Here is a 6137-nt window from a genome sequence, read left to right as displayed (position 1 = left end):
AACCCATGGTGATGACACCTTCTCAAAAGGTCCTTGTATCTCTCCCATGCATCGTAGGGTGTTTCTAAATCCATCTGTACAAAAGAAGAGATATCATTACGTAATTTAGCCATTTTAGCCGGCAGAAAATATTTTAGTAAAAAAATTTCGGTCATTTGTTCCCAGTAGTAATTGACCCTCGTGGTAACGAGTTCAACACTGTTTAGCTTTGCTCCTTAATGAAAAAGGGAATAACTGAAGACGAATGGCATCATCAGAGACACCATTAATTTTAAATGTATCGCATAGTTCTAAGAAGTTGGCTAAATGAGCGTTAGGATCCTCATCCTACAAACCATCAAACTGAACAAATTGCTGTATCATTTGAATAGTGTTAGGTTTTAATTCAAAAGTATTTGTAGCTACAGTAGGTCTAACTATGCTCGATTCGGTTCCTATTAAAGAAAGTTTAGCATAATATACATAGTGCGTGGAGCAGGATTTTGATTAACCGCAATTGCAGGAGGTAGCTGATTGCCTTGGTTTTTAGCCATCTTATCGGTTGGGGGTTGAGTATCGTCTTCTTGCTCGTTTTCTGTGTATCTTAAGCTTCATCTTATTTCTCTTTGATTTCTACGAACTGTACGATCGATTTCTTCATCAAAAAGTAATGGTCCTGACGGATTTCTTCTAGTCATAAACTATAAAAACCTACCAGGAGAAGGAAAAAGTAAATTAATAAATAATAATAAATTAAAGTGCATGAAAAATAAATGGCTAAAGTAATAAAAATTGAGTTTTCCTAATATTTCAGTTCCCCGGCAACGGCACCAAAAACTTGATCGCGAGATTTCGTGATAGGTTTTAGATATTTATAATTACTCGTTCTTGAACTAACTATTATCGTGATGTAGGCAAGTGTACCTATCAAACAGTAGTATAGTTTTAGCAAGACTGGATTGTCGAACCCAAAGGAACTAAAAGTACTAGTAATGACTATCTTTTTATTATCTAGCCTAAGAATAAAGAGGTTTTTATTTTAACTAACTAATTATCTAAACTAAGAACGCACAGAGAATGGAATTGGGGAATTTCTTTCGGAAAAATCAATTGAATGAAGACAATACCTAAGGAAAAATCCACTTAGACTGTACTTGTTATTTTGGCTCTGAATCAGACGATTTATTCATTTAACTTGTTCCGTAGAGATCCCTAAGTTATGTTATTATCCCTATTCAAGACTAATAACGTCTAATACCAAGATTGAATAACCGAGACTTTTCTCTAATTAACACTCTAGGGTTGCATTAACTCGATCTATAGATCCCCTTATTAGGTTTCACCCTAATCCGGCAAAATCTTGTGATCCTATGTCTAGGCGTGCAATCAACTCCGCTTAATTATGATAAATGTACTCTTAAACAGGGTCTATTCCTCCTCTGAATAAGAGCTTATCTTGAATCGGTATCCTGGGATATCAAAACAAGAATTAACAAAACATAATTAAGAACAAGTCAAATATTTATCATACAATTCAGAAAATAATAACAAGATTCATCTTAGGTTTCATTCCCCTTAGTTATTTAGGGGATTTAGTTCATAACTAAATAAGGAAACATCTCAGAATAATAAAGAATACAAAACATAAAGAAAACCCAAAACTCCTGAAGGGGAATTGAGGAGAGATCTTTAGTCTTGATGATGAATCCGACTTCTGAGATGAATCAATCAGCTTTCTTGGAGTAATTCCTTACCTCATACTCTGTCCTCCCCTTTCTTCCTTCTCTAGGGTGTATTTATATGCTTTGGAATGCCTAAAAGCCCTCAAAATTAGCTTTTTCCGAATTGGACTCAACTTGGGCTCGGCAGGGACCCGTGTGCGATTACTTCAGGCCGTGCTCAAGCCTGCCAAATTGACACGGTCGTGTGGTCTGCCCGTGTGAGGAAGTCCAGGCCGTGTTGATTTTGTACTTTGGCCCATTTTCTCCGTTTTTGGCCCGTTTCTCGTTCCTTTCGCTCTCCTATGTTCTCCTAAGTGTAAAACATGAAATTAAAGCATTAGGAGCATCAAATTCACCAATTCTAATAGAAAATCATCCATAAAATACGTTAAACATGGTTTAAAAATATGTATAAATTACGGTTTATCACTAGCAGATCGATCTTTAGCATACCCTGAAGGAAAGATCTAGGATCTTTTGGTAAGAGTGATAAATTTATTTTTCCTACTGATTTCATTATTCTAGATTTTGAAGTAGATAAGGAAGTGACAATTATCCTTGGAAGACCTTTCCTAGCCACGGGAAGAATGTTAATTGATGTGCAGAAAGGCGAATTCACCATGCGAGTTCAAGAAGATCAGGTAACTTTTAACATTCTTAAAGCGTTGAAATTTCCCGATCCAATAAAAGAGTGTTCAATTATGAAAGAGATAGAAACTTTGATTTCTATGGAAAACAATTTTGAAGAAGATCCATTGGAGAAAGCCCTAGGGTTTGACCCTTTGGAAGATGAAGAAAGTGAAGAAAACATGGTTCTGGTGGAAGCCAATCCGATAAATTTTATTCAACCCACATGGTTTGAACCATTGAAGTTGGAAGTTAGAGAATTTGTGCAACCCAAATTGTCAATCGAAGAACCACCTACACTCAAACTAAAGGTACTTCATTCCCATTTGAATTACATTTATTTAGGTGACTGCTCCACTTTGGCTGTGATTATTTTAGCAGAACTGACAAAAGATTAAGAGGAGTAACTAATTTCTATTCTAAATAAATTTAAGAAAGCAATTGGTTGGACCATAGCTGATATTCAAGGTATAAGCCCTTCGTTTTGCATACACAAAATTATTCTAGAGGAAGGAGAAAAAGATCGAATTGATGTGCAAAGGAGGCTCAATCCTATTATGAAGGAAGTTGTGAGAAAGGAAGTGATCAATTGGCTAGATGCAAGAATCATCTATCTTATTTCAGATAGTTCTTGGGTAAGTCCAGTGCAGTGTGTGACGAAGAAAGGTGGAATTATGATTTTTGAGAATGAGCGTAACGAATTGATCCCAACAAGAATTGTTACTGGTTGGAGAATTTGTGTTGACTACAGAAAGCTAAATAAAGCCACTCAGAAGGACCATTTTCCGTTGCCTTTTATAGATCATATATTAGATCGACTGGTAGGTAATGAATTCTATGTTTTTTTATACGGCTATTCAGGATATAACTAAATAGTTGTAGCTCCGGAAGACCAACATAAAACAACTTTTACTTGTCCATATGGTATATTTGCTTTTAGGCGAATGCCTTTTGGTTTATGTAATGCACCTACAACCTTTCAACGATGCATGATGGCAATATTCACTGATATGGTTGAAAATTTTGCTGAGGTTTTCATGGATGATTTTTCTATTTTTGGTAACACTTATGATATTTGTTTGAGTAATTTGGCTAAGCTACTAAAGAGATGCGAAGAGACGAATCTTGTCCTTAATTGGGAGAAATGCCATTTTATGGTTAAGGAAGGGATTGTCTTAGGAAATAGAATTTCAAAGAAAGGAATTAAAGTCGACAAAGCAAAGGTGGACGTAATTGAAAGATTACTAGCCCCAATGAATGTGAAAGGAGTCAAAAGTTTCTTAGGCCATGCTGGTTTTTATCAAAGGTTTATCAAAGATTTTTCAAAAATTTCTAAACCGTTGTGTTTGTTGTTAGAGAAAGATACAGTGTTTGATTTTAACAAATCATGTTTAGAAGCTTTTAAAGAGCTGAAAAAGCGGTTAATCTCAGCCCTAATAATCATTACAACCGATTGGAGTACACCTTTTGAGTTGATGTGTGATGCAAGGGATTATGCTGTTGGAGCTGTGATGGGTCAAAGAAAAAATAAAGTGTTCCACCCCATTTACTATGCAAGTAGAACCTTGACGGGAGCCCAACTCAATTATATGGTAACTAAAAAAGAACTATTTGCTATAGTTTTTGTTTTTGACAAATTCCGCTTATATCTTATAGGTACCAAAGTTACAGTATTTGCTGACCATGGGGCCATTAAATACTTGCTCACGAAGAAAGATGCAAAACTGAGGCTAATTCGTTGGATACTTTTACTCCAAGAATTTGACCTTGAGATTTAACACAGAAAAGGTGTTAAAAATCAAGTAGCTGATCATCTGTCAAGGTTGAAGTAAGATGAGGTAACTCGATCACATGTGCTTATCAACAAAAATTTCCCAGATAAGCAGTTACTTGAAGTAAGTCAAATTCATGAAACACATTGGTTTGCTGATTTTGCCAATTATCTGGCATGTGGAATAATTCCTTAAGAAATGACATACCAACAAAGGAAGAAAGTCCGTCATGATAGTCGATATTATTTCTGGGAGGACCCGTTCTCATTTAAACAGTGTACAGGTAGTATAATTCGAAAGTGTGTAGCTGAAAGTGAGATTGCTGAGATCTTATATGATTTCCATTCATCTCTAAGTGGGGACACTTTGGTGGTGCACGTACTGCAGCAAAGATTTTGCAAGTAGGTTTCTTTTGGCATACACTATTTAAAGATTCTTATGTTTATGTGAAGAGCTACGATAATTGTCAAAGAACCGAAAATATATCATGGAGGAATGAAATACCCTTAACAAATATTTTAGAGATTGAATTATTCGACGTATGGGGCATTGACTTCTTAGGACCATTTCCTTCTTCGTATGGAAACAAATACATCTTAGTTGCTGTGGATTATGTGTCCAAATGGGTTGAAGCTAAAGTATACCCTACAAATAATGCTAAGGTAGTCATGCGATTCCTACATAAGCATGTGTTTACATGATTTGGGACACCAAAAGCTATTATTAGTGATGAAGGTTCTCACTTTGTGAAGAAATGGCTTAAGTGGTTGCTTGAAAAATATGATGTGAAGCATAAGATTGCTACTGCCTATCACCCTTAGTCTTATGAGCAAGTTGAAAGAGTGAATCGTGAAATCAAAGGTATCCTTGAAAAGGTAGTACACCCTAGCAAAAAAGATTGGTCTCGAAGGCTCGATAATGTATTATAGGCCCATCGAACAACATTTAAGACACTGTTAGGAATGAATCCTTATCGATTGGTTTTTGGGAAGGCATGTCATTTGCCATTAGAGTTGGAGAATAGAGCTCACTGGGCTTTGAAGAAGTTGAATTTTGATCTTAAGCAAGCCGATGAGAGAAAGATGTTACAACTGGATGAGTTGGAAGAGTTGTTTGCCTATGAAAATGCTAAAATGTGTAAAGAAAGATAAAAAAAATATGGCATGATAGTCATATATGACCTCGCGAGTTTAAAGAAAGCCAGAATGTTTTTTTGTTTAATTTAAGGATGAAGTTATTTCGTAGGAAGTTGAAATCCTGATGGAAAGGACCTTATACCATCTATCGAGTTTATCCTTATGGAGCTATTGAATTATACGACAATTACGGAGGTACGTTTAAAGTTAATGGTCAACGTCTCAAGCATTATTGGGATGGTGACGTTGAGCGAGTTGAATCCTCGTTCAAATTAACAGACCTTTGATTTTTTATGATCTAATTTTGTAAATAAATAAATAATTAGAATTTATTTTCTTAATTTCGTACATTTAATTAATTTTGTCTGAGGAGATTGGAACTTAAGCGGGACCGTTGTGACCCCTCCAATCTTTCTTGGGAATTAATTTAATGTAATTTGTTAAGAAGAAATTTTCTAATTAAGATTTAAAATGTTTTTTTAGTTTAATTTATTTAGTTTAATTTAAAATGTTTATATTAATAAAAGGGGTAAAATTTGGCCCAAGTACTATTAGTTTCTCTTTGTTGAATAAGTTTGTAAATATAGTCTGAATTTGAGGCCCAAGACAGCAGATAGGAGGGAAAAATCCACACCTATTGCTGCCACTTCCATTGCTTGCCGGCCAAGTAACCATAATGTAGCTAAATTTTTGCTACATGTTGCCCTATTTTTCCCTATATAAACCCTTCTTCATTCTACTAATTTTTATATCCCTTAAAGCAATTTGCTTAACCCTAAAAATCCCTAAACTTTCTTCTTGTGCCACTAGCCTCAAAATCCCGAAAGAAACCCTTACTCCATTTCTTTTCTTTTGTCGAAACCACCTAGTGCCACCACAAGAGAAACGTCAGAGCATCAACG

General features: G+C 35.4%; 1 non-coding gene across 1 annotated transcript; it reads left to right on the top strand.

Annotated features, from left to right (window-relative positions):
• On the top strand, positions 1 to 107 carry LOC121213469 (small nucleolar RNA R71). The gene has a single exon (XR_005908850.1). It is a non-coding gene; the product is annotated as a small nucleolar RNA R71 (small nucleolar RNA).
• Positions 108 to 6137: the final 6030 nt, after the last annotated feature.

Source organism: Gossypium hirsutum, chromosome A13 (genome assembly GCF_007990345.1).
Source record: "Gossypium hirsutum isolate 1008001.06 chromosome A13, Gossypium_hirsutum_v2.1, whole genome shotgun sequence".
NCBI lineage: Eukaryota > Viridiplantae > Streptophyta > Magnoliopsida > Malvales > Malvaceae > Gossypium > Gossypium hirsutum.
This window is presented reverse-complemented; position numbering and strand designations above follow the sequence as displayed.